The following is a 22,595-nucleotide window of genomic DNA, read 5'->3' as shown; positions in this document are numbered from 1 at the left end:
AAGGGGAGAAAAAAAATGGGACAATTTTAATAGCATAATGTACAAAATATACTTAAAAAAATAAAGACCTCACTCATTAGTCATGTAGCCTAGAAATATCAAACATATTAAGAGTTAGGCACATTATGAATGCATTAAATATAGAAATACTAGTCTATTTTGCCATTTACTACCATAAAACATATACAAATCTATTGTAAAAAATTAAAACACACACATAGACCACACATGGCAATACTGGCTGTCAAGAGAAATGTAAACAAGTGTAAGGATTAAGCCACAACTGCATAAAATTAACTATAGTATATACTGTGCTACTGTAACAATTTCATAGTTACCTCCTATTGTATCAGTTACACTAGGCTACTATAGAGCAATCACATGTGCTGGTTATCAATGCATGAATCTTTATACCTATAATAAATATGGATTTCTTTTTCACAGTATCTTTTCATTTTTGAAAATGACTAGTATAATACATGTAATTATCTACAGTGTTTTACATCATATATGACAATACTGATGTAGGTACTGACAGAGAATTTACTTAGAAACAGATGACAAGCTTAATTATATCAATCATGAGTACTGCAAATGTAGTTTAATGTTCTTATAATTTTCTTTTCTCTAGCTTACTTTATTGTAAGAATGTAGCATATAATAAATATAACATACAAAACATGTGTTAATAGTGTTTATGCTACTGGTAAGGCTTCCAGTCAACAGTAGGCCATTAGTACTTAAGTTCTGGGAAAGTCAAGTTATTGGTGGATTTCTAACTGTGTGGGAGATTGGTACCCCAACCCCCAACACTGTTCCAGAGTCAACTGTATATACCTTGACGTTATATTTTGTCCTTTAATTCGATCTTTCTAGTTGTAGAACTAAAAACTCTCTTACAGCTGAAAAGAAAAGTTAAGTGCCACTAGAAGGAAACACTGGCTTCCTATTTTGTACACAGGAACATCGTTATTATATAAAATTCACTCATAAGAAGATTCCAGTAATTTGTTAAACTTAATGCCACTGGTAATTGTCATTCGGGTAAAGAAAAGCTTTTTATTTAGAATCTTAAATCTAAATATTTTTTTCTGGTCTAAATTTTTTCCAAAGTGTATTAACTTCTCTATGTTGTATATCTTATAGCTTGGAATCTTCTACAGATGCTATTGGGCATAACACTGTATAGGTTTCAAGCATGAAACCGAATCTCACAAGAGGTTTAAAAGCACTTGAATTTTCTTTCCCAGGTAACCACAACATTTGTTCATTGTATTAATGACCAAGAGCAAATTGTACCTAACAAGACTCTTATTATACTAGAAGTCAAGCTTATATTTAGAGATGCTGGCTTGCTGTACAGAAAGGTATTCTCATTCCCCACAGGGAATAAAATTAGGTCCCCTGGAGAGCAGGATGATAATTCCCAGAAAGAAAGCACTGGATTATTTATCTCTAATTTCACCCATTGGCTTTTTAACCAAGTTCGCCCTTCCGCATTAAAATATTAAGTCTTTGTAAGTGTCTAAAGATAGAAAGGCCTTTACAGAATTGAGTGTTTTCTGCAGGTGAGATTTTACATTTTGAATTCCCTCTTCTCAAATTACTTTACAAAAGGGATTAGCTGCTCTCTTTATTCAATATGTTAAGATCAAGCTTGTGAAAAGTGTTCCCTAAGAATTTTCATACTTCTGGGCACGGAAGTCTATAAAGTTAATCTCTGAAACAACATATCAAGCTTACAGGTACAATGTTGGGGGAAGAGTGCCAATCCAGCTCATTTTACCTTCCATTTTCCCTTTTGAACTTTTGACATAATCATGATTATATCTCATTCACTTTAATAGAAGGGGGGGAGGGGGGGAGGGAGAAAACAATCCAATCCTTTCTACAATTAGCTAATAGTTTGACAGGTTACACATTAAAAAAGGATTATGGTTAGTTTAAGAAAATTCTTTTATTTAGTTTTCTCAGCTAGCTATGATTTCTCCTTATACGAAGATAGCTGTACTTTTAATATTATTTGCTCATTACATTTAGAGTGGTCAATTTGCCTGTTAATGTCTTCCTTACCATCATAAGGAATTTCAATTCAACCTGATCAAAATACAAGTGAAAAATGTGGAGGTTTTTTAAGTCACTGAACTATCACCACTAATTACAAACTCCTATGATTGGTCACTTTCAACTTGTTTAACAAATAAAATGTTCTACTTTGGTTTTTAAAGAATGAAGAGTAAGGATAATAATTTTTTCCTATAGCTTTAGGAGGATTCAACTATTATCACAGTTTGGAAGCATCTGTAACAGGGCATAGTGCTGGGTAAGGTGGGGGATATAATAAGATGTCCTGGCCCTCAAGAAGCTTATGTTAGCGAGGTTAAGAGAGAAGTATATAAAAAGTTACATTTACATGGTTAAAAATACTGTACACTCAAACAAAAACAAAGTTGAAACAACAAGAATAAACTGTAGACAAATACCTACAACATAAAACAAAGAGATAACTTCATTAAAAGGTAAAGAACTTAGAAAACAATGAGAGATAAAGATGAACAACCTGACAAATTAATATGCAGAACACATAAAAAGGCTTATCTGCAATGAATAATCAAACATCCCACCTTAGGAAACTAGAAAAACCTAAACACAAAAGAAGTAGAAGAGAGGAAATATTGAAGCAGAAATCAATGAAATAGAGATAAAAAATAATAGAAAAAACAATAATGAAAAACAATGCTTCAATAAAGAAATGGGAGACTAAAATTTGAGATTATTTTTGTTATATTGTTTTACAAAACTTTTGACATGGTCAGTCATACTATTTCTTGTACAGGAGAAGAAAATCAAAGTTACTGACACTAATAACTTTCTCATTCTTACCTTCAAATCTCAGAAATTCATTCCTTCAGTATAAAACTATATACTTTCTAATATTCTGTATTATAGTGGTTAAAAGCTCAGTCTCTGTGTAGGGTCAAATTACCAGCAATGCCATTTAGCTATGTGAGTTGGGCAAGTTACCGTATTTTTCAGACTATAAGACATGCACCCCCCAAATTTGGGAGGAAAAGGGGGTTGCGTCTTATAGTCTGAATGTAGCTTACCTGGCTTGCTGTGGGGAGGAGGGATGGTGGAACGAGGTCACAGGTTATTAAATATTTTACCACATTTTTGCTTCAAAATTTTTTTCTATTTTCCTCCTCTAAAACCTAGGTGTGGTAAGGTGCGTCTTATAGTCCTAAAAATATGGTAATCTTTTTCTCAATTTGCTCACCTAAAACTGGAAATAATAGTGTGAATGTGTATGAAAACAAATGACTTCGAAGTTAAACTAACCTAGATGATTTCTTTTCTACTACTTGGGAAATCATACAAAAGAGAACTATCTTAAAATAAATAAGATTTACAATACTGTCATATTGTTATAATCCTATCTCATACAGCTGCAATGATGAAATGAGGTAATATATATACACATGCTTAGAACTATACCTGTCACCCAATAATTGCATCATAAGTCTGTAATTTCTTTTTCTTACATTACCCATATTGTGTCTTTTTAAAACTTAGCAAAAAGTTCTATTATTATAATATTATACTTATACCCTTAACCAATTGTTGTTATATTTTGCTCTATACAGTTAATTTTGCTAAACCATTTGAGAGTAAACTGCAGACATCATAACCCTTTACAACTAAGTACACTTCAGTATGCATTTTCTAAGGACATTCTCTTATATAATCACAGAACAAGGACTAAATACAGCACATTTAATGTTGATGTATAGCCCATATTAAATTTTTACCAGTTGTCCCAACAGTATCTTTTGTAACTTCTTAAAAGCCAGAATCCCATTAAGAATCAGCACTTCCCTAATTAGTACTATAGTCTTTTTTAATCCAGGACAGTTATCCTGCCTTTTAGCCATTTGAGTCACCAACAATTTTGATGAGTGCAGGCCAGACATCTGAAATACATTACACATTTGGGTTTGTCTGCTTCCTCATGGCCAGTTCCATGTCCTGCATTTTTGGTAGGAATGTTGAAGCCTTCTCAGTGCATCACACCAGAAGGCACATGATGTCAGTTTCTCCTATTACTGGATCATTTGGTTATGATTAGGTAAGATAGGTTTTTCCTAAGTCACCTCTTTCCCTCTTTATTGTAAGTTTTTATTCTTGCACCTACCCTTCACAATAAAATTGAGAGCCATCTGAAATTTACCCAGCTAAATTTAAAACTTATAGAACTGTAACCACCCCCCCCAAAAAAAAACCAAAACAATTTTGCTTCTTGGAAAAATCACATTTTTAGGTAAAGTTGTTCACTTGATTTAGGCATTAGGAGGGAGGCTGGTTAATTGCACGAAATCCCTACTCTTTGCCAAATATAGTATGAACATGCAGAATCAGAAGATTTATAGTCTTTCTGGCTACACAATGGAGCCATGGATATTTGTACTTGCCCTAGGAGAAATTCATGGCAATTCTCAAGCTTCTAAGCATCTTGCCTTTTTATGTGTGAAGATTTTGCGTAGCTCATGAAAAAGTGATAGACTGTTTATAAAAGATACCTGTGAAGTACAGAACATTAGAAAAAAACAAGCCTAAAAATCTGGAGACAACTGTTCAATATTATTTTGTTGCTGTTCACTTGTTCTAATACTATACCAGAAACAAAACTCCAAGGAGATGAAATGTTATGGTCTGTATGCCTGATATCCTTAAACTGCTATTTATATAAGGGAGAACCAGCTATTTCCCACAAAGTATTACTAATCACATGGCATAAAATCATCAGGAATCCAAACACATTATAGGCCTAAAACAAGTGCTTCCTTCACATCTAAGCAGAGGAAACTGCCTCGTTAGTAGTCTTCAAAAAGCTGGGTCTTACACACTTACATAGGCTGACCTATTAAAGTCAGCAGCTCACAGACACCCTATATGTAACCTGATTATCACTGATAGCCAAGCAGAAAGCCAAGCCTCAAAATGTGATCACCTGAATATAGTTTAACAATAGATATTAAAAAAATGTTTACTAGCTGTTTCTAGTATTTCTTCAGATAGTGTCACGTGTACATTTGAAAAAAGAGACTGGCAACGACATCAAAAGTATACTCAATAGACCATACTCTATTCAGTCAATCCTAAGAGATGTAAATGGATGCCTCACTACAGTTCTCATTAAACGGTTGCATTTCTCCAAATATCTGCATCTAGAGATAAAGGATAAGCTGAGAAGTGCTTAAGCTATTACCTCTCCCTTCAGTACTTTTGATACTTATTTTACCCAATCTGGAACAGCATGAATAAATGGAGATATGGTTTATAACCTAGATGAACTCTAAATATGTCTGGGGAGAAGTCATTTAAGTGAAGAATAAGCTTTTAGTCTGGTGAACCTTTGAAATGTAGATTGTTACTAAGCCACGGTATTCAGTTTTCTTTCTTTTTCTTTCTCTCCCTTTTTTAAAAATAAGGGTATGGGGCCTTCCAGTGATACAATTTCCTGTTATTCTAAAAGAAGTATTCTTTATGGTATAATTGTAGAGAAGTAATGATCTAAACTGCTTTAATACATAAACCAAGTAGTTTCATATACTTTCTCCTTTGTCCATATTCATTTGTGAAACTGGCAACAAGAATCATTTACAAGCTCATACAAGGTTTTTAATGAGCAACCTTTAATGGACTTGTGCAACAGTAATTCTATAGTAAGGAAAAACTCACTCATATTATTTAATGAACATGTACATAATATCCAACAGACTTCTGCTGAAAGAAAACTGCCAATAAGACCTTTTCTGAACAACTTTAAAAGTGCAAAACTATTTCCTGTATCTTCCCAATTTGCCTATTCCTAAGAATTGCCTCAAGAGTTTTGAAACATCCACCCACCCCCACACACCTCAACAACTATCTCCTAAAGAATCTCATTCAAATCAGTCTAGGATGGAATCTGAACATCAATAGTTTTAGGTGATTCTAAGGTGCAAGAACCACTGTCCTTGACCTACCAAATGTAGAAATGGTGAAGAGTGCAGGGGGTTGGGGTGGGAAGGGTTGGTGGTCAGGAATCTGATGATCACCAAGTGATTCTAGATTAGTGGGTACAGATCTGTGCAAGTAAGTATTTTACCTCCTCAAGGATAACGATTTGGAAGTACCACACTGAGAATACTGAACTGGAAATGAGATGCAAAGTCATTGTAAGTAAAACTCTGAAGTGGAAACCAATGAAAGAATATTAATTAATAAACTCTAGTTAGTAAAGGCCTATACATACAGTATTAGGCACATATAATTACAGGGATCTAAAACAAATGCCCTCAAGAGATATTTACAGCATGAAATAAGGGGGGCAGTTACAACTACTATCATCACAGAACTTTACTGTTTAGAAACCTATACTTCTGTAATCAGAGTAGGAATAGATATAAAACAAATATATAGGGATATATTAGGTTAAGTTTGTATGGTAAGTTCATAAAAAGTATCCTTACAATTAAAAAATTAGAATAGAATATGTTCATTTGTAGAGATTTCATTTTTATAATATCCTTTCGATTCATACATATACAGATTTTATTCTGGCTAAATATACCTACATTTTTAGCTTCTCATTTGATATAGTTAACATGATTGCACAGATGGCGTAAATGAGATGAAGTGTAAGTACAATGGTAAAGCACAAAGCTCTGGAACCTAAAGATCGGACTTTAACCCCAACTCCTGCATTAACTAGCTCTCTGACCCTGGGCAAAATGCTATGGATGACAGCTAGATGAAACCTTGATACAGATCCAGAGAATTCACATACTCTCCTTGGCACAAACTCCTAAAGGTGAAATTATTGGGCCAATGGCTATGAATGTTAAGGTTTCAAAATGTCTTTTGGAGAGGCTACTTTGTCATAGACTGAAGAGGTGCCTAAGTGTAGTAGTCTATTACTCTGGTGGCCTACAGTAAACCATGCCTCTTGATATCTGTCTGGCTGTCTGTTTCCTCTCCAGTGTTGACTTGACCACATAACTGCCTTTGATCAATAGTACATAAGCAAATACCTGTGAACTGGGGCTTGTCCTCATGGAACATTTAAGAAAAGAATTTTGTTTCTGGAACCCAATCACCATTATTCTGTTCAAAGTCTAGCTATCCACATGGAGGACAACTCAGGACCCAATCAACAGCCCTAGCTGAGCTCCCAGGTGTTAGTCAACACTAACCTCCCAGCCAACCATACAACTGTGTAACCTTCAAAATAAATCTTCCAGCTCCAGTCAAGCTGCTCCAGCAAATATCAAGGAGAACAGAGACAGCTGTTCCTCCTAAGACCTGACCAAACAGCACAACTGATAAAGTGAATAATTGTTATTTGAAGCCACCGACTTTTAGAGTTATTGATTACACAGAAATACATAACTGAATCAGTCACCTGATAAGGGAGAATTACGCTCAACAAGAAACAGATTGAGGTCTTCTCCGCACTGGGAGCAGCTCTCCTGCCACAGCCCTTCATTCCCTGAAAATGTACACCTGCGCCAAGTTTGTGTCCACCCCAACTTGGTCAGGAGCTCCTCTCAGCTGCTGAGCTGGTCACTACCCGCAGTGGTGCTGAAAGGAACAGAGACACTGACAGATGAGAGCCTCGGCAGCTTGGCAGCCCCATGTCCTCTGACCTCACTTATTTCTAGCTGCGGCTTCCAAACCAGCACCATTGCAAGGGACATTGACACAGCAGCCGTGTTCAATGTGACTAGGGCTGCCACAGTAGGAGTAGCAGGCTCGGGCTGGACTTGGGGCTGTGTTTGGGAGCTCATTATTGGTTATGCCAGGAAGCCCTTCTCTGAAGCAACAGCTCTTCTTGTACGCCATACAGGGCTTTGCCCTCTCAGAGGCCATGGGGCTTTTTTGCCTGATGGTGGCTTTTCTCTTCTCTTCGCCATGGGAAGGAGCCATCACCAGCTCCCATAGTTCTTCCTCCCATGTACTGTCTGCCCTGCATGTTCGTTCCTTTTCCTGTACCTCCTCAGGTAGCCTGGGGAAAGTGGTTGGCTCGGGGTTTGACAGAGGAAAGAAAGATAAATACTGTATTAATTATATATATATACACATATGTATATATATATATAAAGAAACAGATTGAGAGGACAGTATTTTATACATATATGTATATATATCCCTTTTATGCTACATATAATATACTATATATAGAAACTTTACAATTTTTAAAATAAAAATTACAGGGACAAACTTTTTTATATAAAAAGTATACTGAGCTTAAAATTTTTAAACTCTTTGCTGTTTACATTTTTGCTTCCTTTTCAACTCCTGACTATGAGCTGAATAGCAGAGGCTCCTAGAAAATCACTGACTCCGGATTACTCAGCAAAGGAAGTATCCCTCCATGATTTGAGAAGCTCATGAGCTGAACTGAAGGTTTTCTACTCTAAACAAAAGTTTGAAAATAAAACTTGTAGTCTGATTGAATTGCTTTCTCTACTGTAACTTAATAAAACCTCTAGGAAAAAATAGTATGAAATAATTTGCTGCCTATATTATAAAAAATGAAGCTGAGGTGTTTTTTCAAATAAAATACTACCTGGAAAACTGATCTACAATGTGGCCACATACAGGAAGCAACTAACTGACACTTCTTACTTGCATCAATGTTTCTGTCTTTCTCTTCCCCTCCAGCAAGTAATGAAAAATTGTCCTTGGGTGAGGAAGGAATAGTTAGAGTAATTAGCTATATATAAGAGCAACTAGAACATTAATAGCTATATATAAGAGCAACTGGGACATTAAACATATTACATGCACGCTTTAAGTTTACAGATTGACTACCAGCACCATTACAATACTTTATTCCTTTCATAAATCCACAAAGAATGATTATTGTTCTAATAACTTGAAAGTACTCAAATCACTAACACAAAATCTTTTTACTAAAAATAGTAAGAATCCTCGTAATAAACCAAGGCTGAGAATACAGGTCATAAGCAGTTGCAACTGGTCATCAAAGGTTTCGATATATTAATATTTAGGGTGGTATAATTTTTAAGAATTTCTGGGCAGCACATACTCTTTAGCTGTCTAGTACAATCAGTGTTTGAGATGGGGTTGGAGAGCAGGGTATTCTGGATTTTTTTCTAATAATTTAAGTTCATTTCTAAGTACTTTAGCCTTTTCCCCTCGTAATTCCTCTTCCTTGCCCTCTCCTCTGAGTAGTGAGGTTTGTAAGAAAAGGAAATCATTCCAGATCCTCCACCTCTAGCCCCCAAATCATACTTGTATGTACAGTGAAGAAGATATTTTAAGTCATGACATTTGTAAACATTAATTATGAAGTCTCATAAGCCAATAAATTGATATTACTTAGAATGCCAATAAGTATACAGCATAGAAGGTGTTCATTAAGAATCCACCATGAACACTGACTAAGTATACGAACAGGGTCCCTGACTTAACAGCCTTTATAAACTGACAAGGACAGGTCAGGGGAAGGAAAGATACTAAGGATACTGGAATACCATGGGGGAGTTTTTGTAAGATAGTACACGATTTGTCCTGACAATAATTTATCATTATTATGATAAATGCATGAATGCAAAATCTTTTAGGCTTAAAGGCTTTAAAAGGTAAGAGAAAATGTTTTCAAGTATACTTTCATGGCTGCTTACACCATTATGTATCACAAGTTTTCAAGTTTAGATGTTCAACTATATAGATGAAGAATTTAAAGTCCCTGTCTTTTTCCATTCACCTAAGATATATTTTTTAAAGATTTTATTTACTTTTAGAGAAAGGTGAAGGGGAGGGAGAAAGAGAGAAAGAGAAACATCAATGTGTGGTTGCCTCTTGCATGCCCCACACTGGGGACCTGTCCTGCAACCCAGGCATGTGTCCTAACTGGGAATCAAACCAGTGACTGTTTGGTTTGCAGGCCAGTGCTCAATCCACTGAGCCACATCAGCTAGAGCTATTTGCCTAAGATACTCAAGGTTAGAGACATTAAGATTACATTTTAGAGAAACACTTAAGGTCCAAACAATTGCTATACCATTTTTAGTGGTGAAAGTTCTTAACATGCTACATTGTTGGGGGGGAAATGCAAGCAAATATATGAGGTCTGTCCAGAAAAAGTCCCATTATTAATAATGAGAATAGTATGTAACCTGGCAGTCAAGGAGAGTGGAGTGGAATGCACATGTGTGAACAATGACAACACCACTGTACTAGTCAGTGGGGGCAACAGATGCTTGAGTAGGCATGTGTCTGTGTAGCCACTGCACTCAAAATGTGCAAGTAGAACAGATCTGCATCAGATTTTGGGTTAAGCTTGAACATTCCTCCACAGAAACCATTCGGATGATTCAGAAGACCACAGCCATGGGTAAATGGGCACAACAATGTGCCTGCTCAAGCATCAGGTCTCGTTCAGAGTTTTTTTGGCAAAGCATCAAATCACCCAGGTGACTCAGCCCCCACTACAGCTCATATTTGGTACCCTGTGACTTCTGGCTTTTCTCAAAACTAAAATCACCTATGAAAGAGTGTATCCGAGGTCTGTCCAGAAGATATTCATCCATGTAATATGAAAGTAGAGACATTTACTGAAGAAGACACAAGAAACGTTCATTCATAGGACAGTGATGCCTCAGTTTCCCTCAAAGTAGGCACCTTGGAATCTCACACAGTTCTCCCAATTGCCATCAGCTGCCCCATTGTATTTTCCTGAATCTCATCGATGGTCTGAAATTTCTCCCCTTTCAAATGCTACTTGAGTCCAATGATGAGAATGATAGAGTCAAATGTGAAAATGAAAGTGATTTAGAAGATGAAGACTATGTAGAAGTTCATTCAGAAGATTTTGATACCAAGCAAGATAGTTCTAGTGAAGAAAGGGAAGGTGAATTTGACATGAATGAGAAGTATGGTTTTGTTTTCTTTGAAAGGACAAAGAATTAAAATGGAAGAAAAATCCAGTAAGGAGACTGAAATTAGAAAATTAGAAAACAGCCACAGAAAACACTGTGTCAACTTCTATTAGTTCAGCCAAACACAAAAAATACCAAGACAGAACTTGAAACTTGGCACTTGCTTTATCATAAATGATATTCTAGATCTAATTTTATTATATTCAAATAAACACATCAATTCTATCTAAACTGCTTTTCATGAGAAAGAGTTGCTAAACAAATAGACAAAGCCAAACCGAAAGTATTTTTAGCGCTCTTACATCCACCTGGTTAATATGGCAGCAACCGGCTAAATCTGCAGGATTGACGGGCTACAGATAGTGGCAGCACTGAACTTTGCAGACTTACACTATCTTGACAAAAATTTAGATTTATTTGTAATTTTATCAGGTTTGATGACAAACTAACCCACTTCAGAATGCCTGAAAGTAGAGAAATAGTGCCTGTGAGAGACATTTTCTCAGCATTTGTAGAAAATTGTAAATTATGTTACTCTATGGGACACAATGTAACAATAGACAAAATGTTAACTGGATTCAGAGGTAAATGTGGGGTTAGCCAATATATTCCACGCAAGCCCAGTAAATATGGTGTAAAAGTTTTTGCTGTGGTCAATTCAAAAGTATTTTAAGCAAGAAATCTTGAAATATGACAGTAAGCAGCCCAAAGGTCTTTACTTGATTACTAATAAACCAGCAGAAGTAATCAAGAGACGTTCAGAACCCATTTACTCATCAGGATGTAACACTGCAGCAGTTACCTGGCTCAATGATATAAATCTTATCTCCTACTTGAAAAAGAAGTGACTTTCGTATTTAGGTACTGTTTATAATAAACCCCAACTCCCCTCTGAATTTGTGTCTTCTAAAAACAGTCCCGAAAAATCCAACTTACTTGCTTTTGGTATAGAGTGCACACTCGTATCTCACATACCCCAAAAGGGAAAAAAAACGTAATTTTAGTTTCATGTATGCATTTCAAATGATGCCATAAATTTAGATGCACAAAAGCCTGATGTAACAGAATATTACAACCAAAGTCAGGAGTTGGTTGACACTGTGGACCAAATGATAGGTACATATAATGTGATCAGGAGCACCAGAAGATGGCCTATATTATATTCTATACAACTTTGAGTATTGCAGGAATAAATGTTCAGTTAATCATATGCTATGTGTGAAAATAAAGTGAAGAATATTTATCAGAAATCTCATAAAGTGGTTAGTGCCAGAACAAATAAAAAGGTGTTTGAAAATCTCTACAGGTGTGCATAAGCTTTTACACCTTAAACTTCATCAATTTCAAATGCAAATTGAAGGAATTTCTTTTTTTTTTATTTAGTTATTTTTCAAGTACAGTTTTTTGTCTATTTTTCCCATCCCAGCCTCCCCCGCCCCTTGCTCCCCACCTCCCTCCCATTTCCACCCCCCTTAGTTCTCGTCCCTGTGTCCTTCCTATTTGTTCCTCCAAATCCCTCCCCCTTTTTCCCCTTAACTTCCCTTCCTTCTCCCCTCTGGTCACTATCCCCTCGTTCTCTATTTCAGTGTCTTTGGTTTTTTTTCCCCCTGCTTGCTTGTTTGTTTTGTTGTTTAGCTTCCTAGGAATTTCTAATGATGACATAAATATGGCTCCCCCCGACAAACAGAAAAAGAAAAAATATTAGGTGTTATGCATCCAAAATGAGTGGCTTTTCAAAATATTTTTGCAAGGGTTGTGAAAAATATTTATGCCTTGAGCACAGCAATACTGTCTGCAATGTCTGTTACAAACATTTTGCAAAGCCAGTTATTGAAGACTCTGATTAATTAATGTTAAAGACAGTTTTTGGTTGAATTTTTTAGCAATCTTCATGTTTCTGCTTTTTGAAAAAATTTTATTATGTTTTTATATTTCTTTGTTTAAAAATTTCTAGATTGTAACTGTAAATTAAAAAATCATGCATTTTGTTATATAAATACCATAAATGCAAATTTGGCCCTGGCTGGTATGGCTCAGTGGATTGAGTGCCAGCCTGAAAACCGAAGAGTCACTGGTTTGATTCCCACTCAGGGCACATGCCTGGGTTGCAGGTCAGGTCCCTGGTTGGGGAGTGTGAGAGGCAACCAACAGTGATGTTTCTCTCCCTCCCTTCCCTTTTCTCTAAAAATAAATAAATAAAATCTTTTAGGTCTTGGCTGGTGTAGCTCAGTGGATTGAGCGCAGGCTTGCAAACCTAAGGATCGTGGTTCGATTCCTAGTCAGGGCACATGCCTGGGTTGCAGGCCAGTTCCTAGCAGGAAATGCACGAGAGGTAATCATACATTGAGATTTCTCTCCCTCTCTCCTTCCCTTCCCCTCTAAAGATAAATAAAATCTAAAAAACAAACAAGTAAGTAAATACAATCTTTTGAAAAATAAATGCAAATTTGTAGTGTTTTTAATTTTTTCCACATTTTAGCACACACCAGTAATGAATGTATCTTTTGGATACATGTGACTCTACTGTAATTTTTTTGACCATGACCTTAAGCAGGGTTAAAAGTGGGCTTTAGTTTCTGTGAGATCAAAGAAATTTTCCCACTAGCCTGAAGAGGAAGGATATTTCTTTAGCTGAGGGAAAATGAATGGACCATAACCATGTGAGCCAAGAAAGAATCCTGAGCCTCAGATGAGACCACAGCCCTTGATTGATGGCTTTGTGAGAGCTCAGTAAATTGCTCAGTTAAGCCATGTCCACACTGCTGAGTTACAGAAACTGATGAGGTAATATTTAAGATGCTACATTTCTAATAATTTTTTTAAAGATTTTATTTATTCATTTAGAGACCAGGGAAGAGAGGGAGAAAGAGAGGGAGAGTAACATCAATGTGTGGTTGCCTCTCACATGGCCCCCACTGAGGACCTGGCCTGCAAGCCAGGCATGTGTCCTGACTGGGAATCGAATCAGTGACTCTTTGGTTTGAAGCCTGAGCTCAATCCACTGAGCTACACCAGCCAGGGCTCTAATCATTTTTAATGCAGCTATAGAAAATAGAAAACTAATACAGCCAACAAAACTACCCTTCAAAAATAAAGATTAATCAAGACATTTCCAGATGAACAAAGACTGCAAGAATTCATACTAAGTAGATTTGCCTTACAAGAACTACTACAAAAAAAGTCCTTCATGCTGAAATGACACCAGATGGTAACTGGTATACCCACGAGGAAATAAAGAGCAGCAGTAAATACTTAGGTAAATACATAAGACATAAAAAGTACATTTTTCTCTGTTTTTCCTCTTAGCTGATTAAAAAGACAATTGCATAAAACAACTGTAAAACTGTAGGTTCACCTTCACATAAAGGTGCCATACACCTGAAAACAGCACAGAGGACCGGGGAGTGGAGGTACACAGGAGCAAATTTTCTGTATTTCACTATTTTTTAGAAGGGTTTTATTTACTTATTTTTAGAGAGGAGAAGGGAGGGAGAAAGAGAGGGAGAGAAACATCAATGGGTAGTTGCCTCTCGCACGCCCCCAACTGGGGACCTGGCCCATAACCCAGGCATGTGCCCTGACTGGGAGTTGAACCAGCGACCCTTTGGTTTGCAGGCTGGCACTCAATCCACCGAGCCATATGAGCTAGGGCCATAGTTTCTATATTTTAGAGGAATTAAGTTGGTATTACTCTGAAGTACACTGTGAAAAGCTGGTATACAATAATTCATAGATCAAACAATAATATTAATTTTTAAAAAGAAGTTAAAAAATCTCAGGAATTAGGATGGAACACTTAGAAAATATCTGTTTAACACAAAAAGAAGTATAAAAGGAAGAGCTTGTCAGATTAAATTAAAAAAACCATTATAACTTTCACAATAATATTCAAAATGACAAACAAGTTAAAAAGTGACTTCCATTTATTGCCAGTTAGATGGCAATAAATTAAAAACCTATTTGAAAAAATGACAGAAAACTCCCCTAACTTGGTGAAGGAAATAGACATATAAGTACAGGAAGCTCAGAGTCCCAAACAAGATGAACTCAAAGAGGCCCACCCCTAGACATATCATAATTAAAATGCCAAATGTTAAAGAGAGAATCTTAAAAGCAGCAAGAGAAAAGCAATTAGTTACCTACCTATAAGGGAGCTCCCATGTCAGCCAATTTATCTATGAAACTTTGCAGGCTAGAAGGGATTGGCAAGAAATATTCAAAGTGATGAAAAGCAGGGTCCTTCGGCCAAGATTACCCAGCAAAGCTATCATTTAAAATCAAAGAACATATAAAGTGGTTCCCGGACAAGAAAAAGCTAAAGGAGTTCATCATCACAAAGGCAGTATTATATAAAAATGTTACAGGGTTTTTTTTAAGACCAAAACTATGAAATATAAAATGGCAATACATACATATCTATCAACAACTGAATCTAAAAAACAAACGATCAAGCAGAACAGAAACAGAATCATAGCTACAGAGAACATTTTGAGGGTTGCCAGATGGGAGGGGGGTTGAGGAGATGGGTGACCGTAAGAAAGGTGGGCAGAGGCTATTGTTTGTTTTCTGAGCCCTCCCTGCAACAGAGCCAGGGATCCCGCTGGCTGGTACCATATCTGAGACTCCAACACCTGGCTAATAACTGCCTCAGCTCTGGAGATCCCCTGAGACTCTGTCCCACCCAACTTATGGGCCCCACTGAAGTTGCTTTTCCCTATGAATGGCTGGCCTTGGCTCAGGCGTCACAAAGTCCTAACTCCTCTCAAACAGCAGCAGCCAGCCTCGGTGAGACCTAAATCCCCACATGTCTTGTTAAGTGGCCCCAGGCATGGCACTAGCAGCAGCTAGCCTATAGTCACAGCTTGGCTTCACCTTAGGCTATCTAAGCCCAGCACAAGTAGCAGCTATCTTAGACTGCTTCACAGATCAGGCAGGGTGGCCCTGGTAAAATACAGGTGGGTCTTGTAGCACCTGGGAACCCCTAGAGCACAGACACCCTGTGGACAGCTACAGACATCACAGCACCACTACCCTGGCCCCTGCACAGCTGATCCTCCACGGAAGGCAGAGGTTGGTGGTCAGTGGTCACAACCAGTCGTTGCAGTTGACTGGCCTGAGTGAATCCCACCCATTGACCTGCCAATAGCAATCAAGGCTCAACTACAGGAGGGTGTACTCAGCCCACACAGAGGGCACACCTACTACATTATTCCTGCTACAAGATAGGGAGTCATAGCAACTCTACCTAGTACATAGAAACAAACACAGGGAGGCTGCCAAAACAAGGAGACAAAGAAATTTGGTCCAAATGACAGAACAGATCAGAAGTTCAGAAAAAGAGCTAAACAAAATGAAAATAAGCAACCTTTTGGATGAGGGTTCAAAACACTGGTTATGAGGATGCACAAGGAACTTAGTGAGGAGGACCTCAACAGCATAAAAAAGACCTAGTCAGAAACGAAGGATACACTAACTGAAATGAAGAACAACTTACAGGGAAACAGCAGTAGAGTGGATGAAGCCAAGAATCGAATCAATGATTTGGAACATAAGGAAGCAAAAACCAGCCAATCAGAACAAGAAGAAAAACAAATCCAAAAAATAAGGATATGGAAGGAGCCTCTGGGACAACTTAAAATGTTCCAAGTGAATTTTTTCAACCACCCTTTCAACATGTTTGCCCATTTTATGGTAGGTGATTTACGAGAACATCTGCCCACACCATGCAGTGTTGAGCAGTTTTTGACCAAAAACGGCATCACCCCAGTGCCCTACACTCTCCGTTAACCTTATCTCACCCTGAGCAACTTTTTTTGTTTGTTTCCCCAGATTAAAAAAGCCATCTAAGGGAAACATTTTGCTGATGTGGAAGAGGTGAAACAAAAAAATAGAAGCACTAAGAGGCATCAAAATCAATGAGTTTGAAACCGAGCAGTGGAAGAAATGTCTTAATAGTTGTGTTGCATCCAATAGAGAGTACTCCGAAGGTGACTGATGTTTAGACATGTAAGAAAAAATGCACAATTTTTTTGAGTTCCCCCTCATATCAACATCCTCTGCCCTTTTAAACTAAAATAAATATCAATTTACTATATTGTCCTATTTTAATAGTTGATATCACAGCCCTAGCTGGGTGGCTCAGTTAGTTGAAGCATCGTCCCATACACCAAAAAGTTGATGGGTTTGATACCTGGTCAGGGCCCATACCTAGGTTGCAGGTTCAATCCCTGGTTGGGTATATATGGGAGGCAACCGATCAATACTTCTCTCTCTCCCCCTCTTCCTCTCTCTAAAATCAGTAAACATATCCTTGGGTGAGAATTAAAAAAAAAAACACAATGACAAATTAATATTGCAGTTTCTCATTTTCAACTTTATCCCTTTCTATAGCCCAGACATTAAACTTACCCATGTCAGTAGTTCAACCAAACTAAATATTAAAGATCATTTAATAATGGCATACTGCCATATTATATAGAGGGTTTACACCTAAGAACATAAAATGTTAATGGTGATATGGTATAAGAAATTACTTCTGGGCTAGAAAATAAGTAAACCATGATGATGGCTAGCACTGATTACAATCAGTTCTGTCAAGCATCATTTTCATTTTGCCACTGGTTTGTGATGACCCCAAAGCACCATAATCCAACTGCCTGTTAGTTTTATCAGCAGCAATTTTTTGTCTTTAAATAGTTATTCAGAGACATTTACATAAGGCTTCAGGTGAGAACATAAGCTTTCTAAATTGAAAATCCTTGTGGTTGGCCGTAATATGACTAGTAGATGTAATCAAGTAACTCACGAAGTTAGATTTTGTCTCTGCAGAAGAAAAGAATGATGTCTAACAATTTCATTCAGCACCCGGCAATAGGGCTATGCTGGAAAATTCTATTGGTATTTGATGAATGTGTAGGGAAAAAAACCTAACTAGCAGGATTATATTTAGCTACCATTTCCTCAATCATTTGAAATTAAGACTCACCAAGTGTTTTGCATTTCCATTATGCCTCATAATCTCTAGACCAGGGATTGGCAAACTTTCACAAAGGGCACAACAGTAAATATTTTAGGTTGTCACAACTATTCAACTCTGCCGTTAGTGCAAAAGTGGTCATAAATAACGTGTACTGTGTTCCAATAAAATGTTACAAAAACAGGGAAGCCCTCAGCTTGATGCCCTCTGCTCTAGGCTCATTAGTGTCTTACGAATGTTCTCAGTGATGTAATACAGAAGAGCTTTGGGGGTACAGATTTAAACAAAGACCTGGTGATACATAAATGCCTAGCCAACAAGTTTTTTATGTACTTCTGTTTCCACCTGGAGATAATCAATAATGCGAAGGCAAAACGAGACTGAGACACTCAGAACTAGAGACAAGGAGGGAAGCTCTGAGACTCCTTTGTTTCTCTGTACGGATCAGAATTCCCAAACTTACAACAGAATAGAGAAGCTCACCCACAAAGGCAGGAATGGTAAAAACAGAAAGCAAACAAGGTAAAGGGGGAAGGTACAGAAATAATTTTAGAAAAGCCAAGCAAATAGAGACATTAGTGACAAAATCAAAGTCTAGAGCCAAAGAATTAGAAAGGGATCATTCCAATATTGTGAGACACAAAGAAATTTTATAAAAATTATTTTCAGTCTTCCTAAGATTCTCTGGTAGAAACACTGATATCACTTATTTTGGTGGCTCAAATTAAATACCCCATCATTTAATGTCATCAACTAAAATGCTGGACCTAAGTAAAGATGCCTAAGTAGTTTTAAACAGCCACTGAAGCCAATGACAACAAAAATTATGTAATTATGATGTGCCTTGGAACACACCAAGGCACATCATAATTACATTAGCCAAGATTAAAATGAAGGAGAGAATTCTAGAAGCAGCAAGAGATAAAGGGACAGTCACCTACAAAGGAGTTCCCATCAGACTGTCAGCTGATTTCTCAAAAGATGATAATTAACAAAAATGTTAATTATCTACTTTCAGTACCTCTAACCCAATCGACCCCATGATATATTCCTGTCAGATTTAGCATGTCTTCATGCTTTTCTCCTTTTACTACCCACCAAAATTAATTCTCAGGAGGGGATAAAAATTCAGTCACACTGAAGATTAATAAAACTAATGAACGCTCAATTTTATTTCTTCCAAATCCAGTGAACTTTCTCAAAACCTTTAAATTTCAGACATCAGCAAAAAAGAGAAAGAATTAGGAGAGATGGTCAGAATGTTGTTAAAGCCACACCCTAAAAAAGCCAATCCCGATCATTTACTTGCTACTGTGGCAAAGCAGAGCAAAGTGTCTGTTCTTCCTTTCTTCATAGGGCCGCCCAACTAGACTAAATCTTCCAGCTTCCTTTGTGGTTATATGTGGCAACATGCAGGAATGTCCCTTTCCCTTGGCTAGGGAAATGCACATATCATGTGGATATGATATTGGAGGCCGTTTACCATGATATCAGCCGTGCATTGTACAAGACCTCTTCATGTGAAAAAAGTAAACTCTGGCCTTCTGTCCAAGATGGAGGCATAGGTGGAAACACTGTACCTCCTCGCACAACCAAATTTAAGGACAACAAAGATTTAGAAACAAAACCACAATCAGAACAGACAGAAAATTGAACTGTACCAAAGTCCGACAACAAACCATTCATCCAGACCTATAGGAGGGGTGGAGTTGGTGGCCAGTGCAGAGGGGTCCTGTCAGGAAAAAGCGGCTGGACCGACCCGGGAGCACAAGCGGCAGGTGGCAGATCCCAGGCGTGGGGTGGCAACAGGCAGACCCAGTGAGGGCACAAGGCAGTTGGCTGACGATGGTCACACATTCACTCGCAGATAAACAAGTTGAAAAAATGGGCAGTGAGACAGACCGCGCAAAGCAGGGCCCCAGCACCGGGAAATAAAGCCTCAAAGCACCGACGGAAAAAACTTTTGGGGGCTGAGGCTCCCAGCCTCACAGGAGAGTTTGTTGGAGAAACCCTCAGGGTCCTAGAATGTACACAAGCACACCTACCTGGGAACCAGCACCAGAAGGGCCCAATTTGCTTGTGGGAAGCAGCAGAGGGGACCAAAATCCAAGAGAGAGCAGAACAAGAGCCATTTCTCCTTCTCTGACCCCGCCCCCAGTCCCAACCCAGTGACTGGATTGACCCACCCTGGCGAACACCTAAGCTTTCGCCCCTCATCCATAACAGGCACGAACAGACCAAAACACTATGGCTTAAGAATAAGTCAAAGCCTCAGAGCCAATACTTCTAAGCGACAAAGAGATAGCCAACCTATTGGATGCACAGTTCAAAGCACTGATGATCAGGATGCTCACAGAACTGGTTGATTTTAGTTGCAAACTAGATGAAAAAATGAAGGCTACACTAAGTGAAATGAAGCAAAATGCACAGGGAACCAATAGTGATGGAATGGAAACTAGGACTCAAATCAATGGAGTGAACCAGAAGGAAGGAAGAAACATTCAAACAGAAAAGAATGAAGAAATAAGAGTTCAAAAAAATGAGGAGAGGTTTAGGAACCTCCAGGACATCTTTAAATGTTCCAACATCCAAATTACAGGGGTACCAGAAGGGGAAGAGGAAGAGCAACAAGTGGAAACCTTATCTGAACAAATAATAAAGGAGAACTTCCCCAATCTGGCAAAGGAAATAGATTTCCAGGAAGTTCAGGAAGCTCAGAGAGTCCAAAAGGTGGACCCACGGAGGAACACACCAAGGCACATCATAATTACATTAGCCAAGATTAAAATGAAGGAGAGAATTCTAGAAGCAGCAAGAGATAAAGGGACAGTCACCTACAAAGGAGTTCCCATCAGACTGTCAGCTTCTTATAGGCAAGAAGGGGCTGGAAAGAAGTATTTCAAGTCATGAAATCCAAAGACCTACACCCAAGATTGCTCTACCCAGCAAAACTTTCATTTAGAATGGAAGGGCAGATAGAGTGCTTCTTAGGTAAGGTCAAGTTCAAGAAGTTCATCATCACCAAGCCCTTTATTATATGAAATGTTAAAGGGTCTTATCTAAGAAAAAGATAAAAAATATGAACAGTGAAAGAACAGCAAACTCACAGTTATTAACAACCACACCTAAAACAAAAGCAAACTAAAAGGACAGCTAGATCAGGAGTGGAAACATAGAAATAAAGATCTCAAGGAGGGTTAGCAACAGGGGAGTGGGAGAAGGAGAAGGGGGGAGAAGGTACAGAGAATAAGTAGCATAGACAGTAGGCAGAAAATAGACAGGGGGAGGGCAAGAATAGTAAGGGAAATGTAGAAGCTAAAGAACTTGTGACACATGGACATGAACTAAAGGGGGAGAATGGTGGGGGAGGGGGTGTGCAGGGTGGAAAGGAGTGAAGGGGGGAATGGGACAACTGTAATGGATAATCAATAAAATATATTAAAAAAAATTAATAAACTCTGCTTATATTTTTTAAGCCTCTGTGAGAACAGACCAAACTACATTCTTTTTTTTTTTTTAATCCGAAAGGTGTTTGTTGGATAGTTCCCCATTCCTCTTGATTCAGGGTGCTTTTAATGCTGCTTCCTTTGGAAGAAGCATCCTTCTGTTAGTCTTGCTTTTTCTCCTGTGGCCTGACAGAGGACAGCAGAGCAGCCAACACAAAAAACTACCGTTTGTGCGTGGCTAAAGATGGTGGTGATTTACAGCATCCTGGGCATTTCACATCCATGAAGTAGGAATTGGAGCTCTGCACCAGGAGCTTCTTGAAGTTTCCTCTTCTCTTCTGGAGAAGGATGAAGGAGATCCTTAGTGAGAGGCATGCTGTCGTGGGGAGGTTGTCACTGCCAGAAAGACTACATTCTAATAGATACAACTTTTCTGACAAGCTGTAGTCAGTTATACTTTACTACCACATCCAAATTCCTAAGTTAAATATTTCTTTAAAGAAGTAGGACACAGCAGTTCCAAGATTATAGTATTGCTTTTTCTTCGACACCATCTTCCTCATCTGATGTTCAAAAAACTGCTGACTCTGCTTACATGGAAGCAGAATATAGTACGAACATCAAAGTATGTAAAAATAACAGTTCAGTGCCTCTTTCTTTCCTTTTCTTCTGCCCTTCCTCTTCCTTTCCCTCCCTCCCCCACTTTCTGCCTCTTTCTTTCATAAGCAGGACTACGAAGGTGAGGAGAGGAAAACCTCTACTACATGGAATCCCTGTGAGGGCTAAATGTTAAGCCCTTTTAGACTTTCTGCTTTAAAGCTATAGAATGTAGACATTAATAAAATATAAAGATTTATGTCTTAAATGGATATATATTTAGTCTCTTCTTGACTTCTGGCTTACTTCCATGATTATTAAACAGGAATATGGACATGGATGGTGCAAGACAGGCAAAAAATTTTGGTTTGGCTGAATATAGTCAATGGCTCCCTTTCCCCCCCAAACTAAGTTGTATGGGCTGGCATGCTTTCAGATAGTATCTATTGTATATAGTATCAAAGTATAATTGCCTCCCCTCCAAAAAACAGTTTTCTACCCTTAAAAAAAATCCTCACCGAGGATATGTTTTTACAGATTTTACAGAGAGAGGAAGGAAGGGAGGGAAGGAGGGAAAAATGGAAGAGAGAAAGGAGGGAGAGAGGAAGATGGAAGGAGGGAGAAAAG

At 37.9% G+C, this 22,595-nt stretch overlaps 1 protein-coding gene and 2 pseudogenes across 2 annotated transcripts in view; 1 reads left to right on the top strand and 2 right to left on the bottom strand.

Annotated features, from left to right (window-relative positions):
- Positions 1–22,595, bottom strand: part of SNX3 (sorting nexin 3) — a 42,308-nt gene that overhangs the window by 11,107 nt on the left and 8,606 nt on the right. The gene's annotated exons all lie outside the window — the stretch shown is intronic.
- On the top strand, positions 7,538–16,736 carry LOC119059409 (ATP synthase F(0) complex subunit C2, mitochondrial-like; annotated as a pseudogene).
- On the bottom strand, positions 21,125–21,911 carry LOC128627354 (40S ribosomal protein S27-like; annotated as a pseudogene).

The sequence above is a fragment of the Artibeus jamaicensis genome, unplaced genomic scaffold, assembly GCF_021234435.1.
Source record: "Artibeus jamaicensis isolate MK-2021 breed Jamaican fruit bat unplaced genomic scaffold, CSHL_Jam_final contig_387, whole genome shotgun sequence".
Taxonomy (NCBI): domain Eukaryota; kingdom Metazoa; phylum Chordata; class Mammalia; order Chiroptera; family Phyllostomidae; genus Artibeus; species Artibeus jamaicensis.
This window is presented reverse-complemented; position numbering and strand designations above follow the sequence as displayed.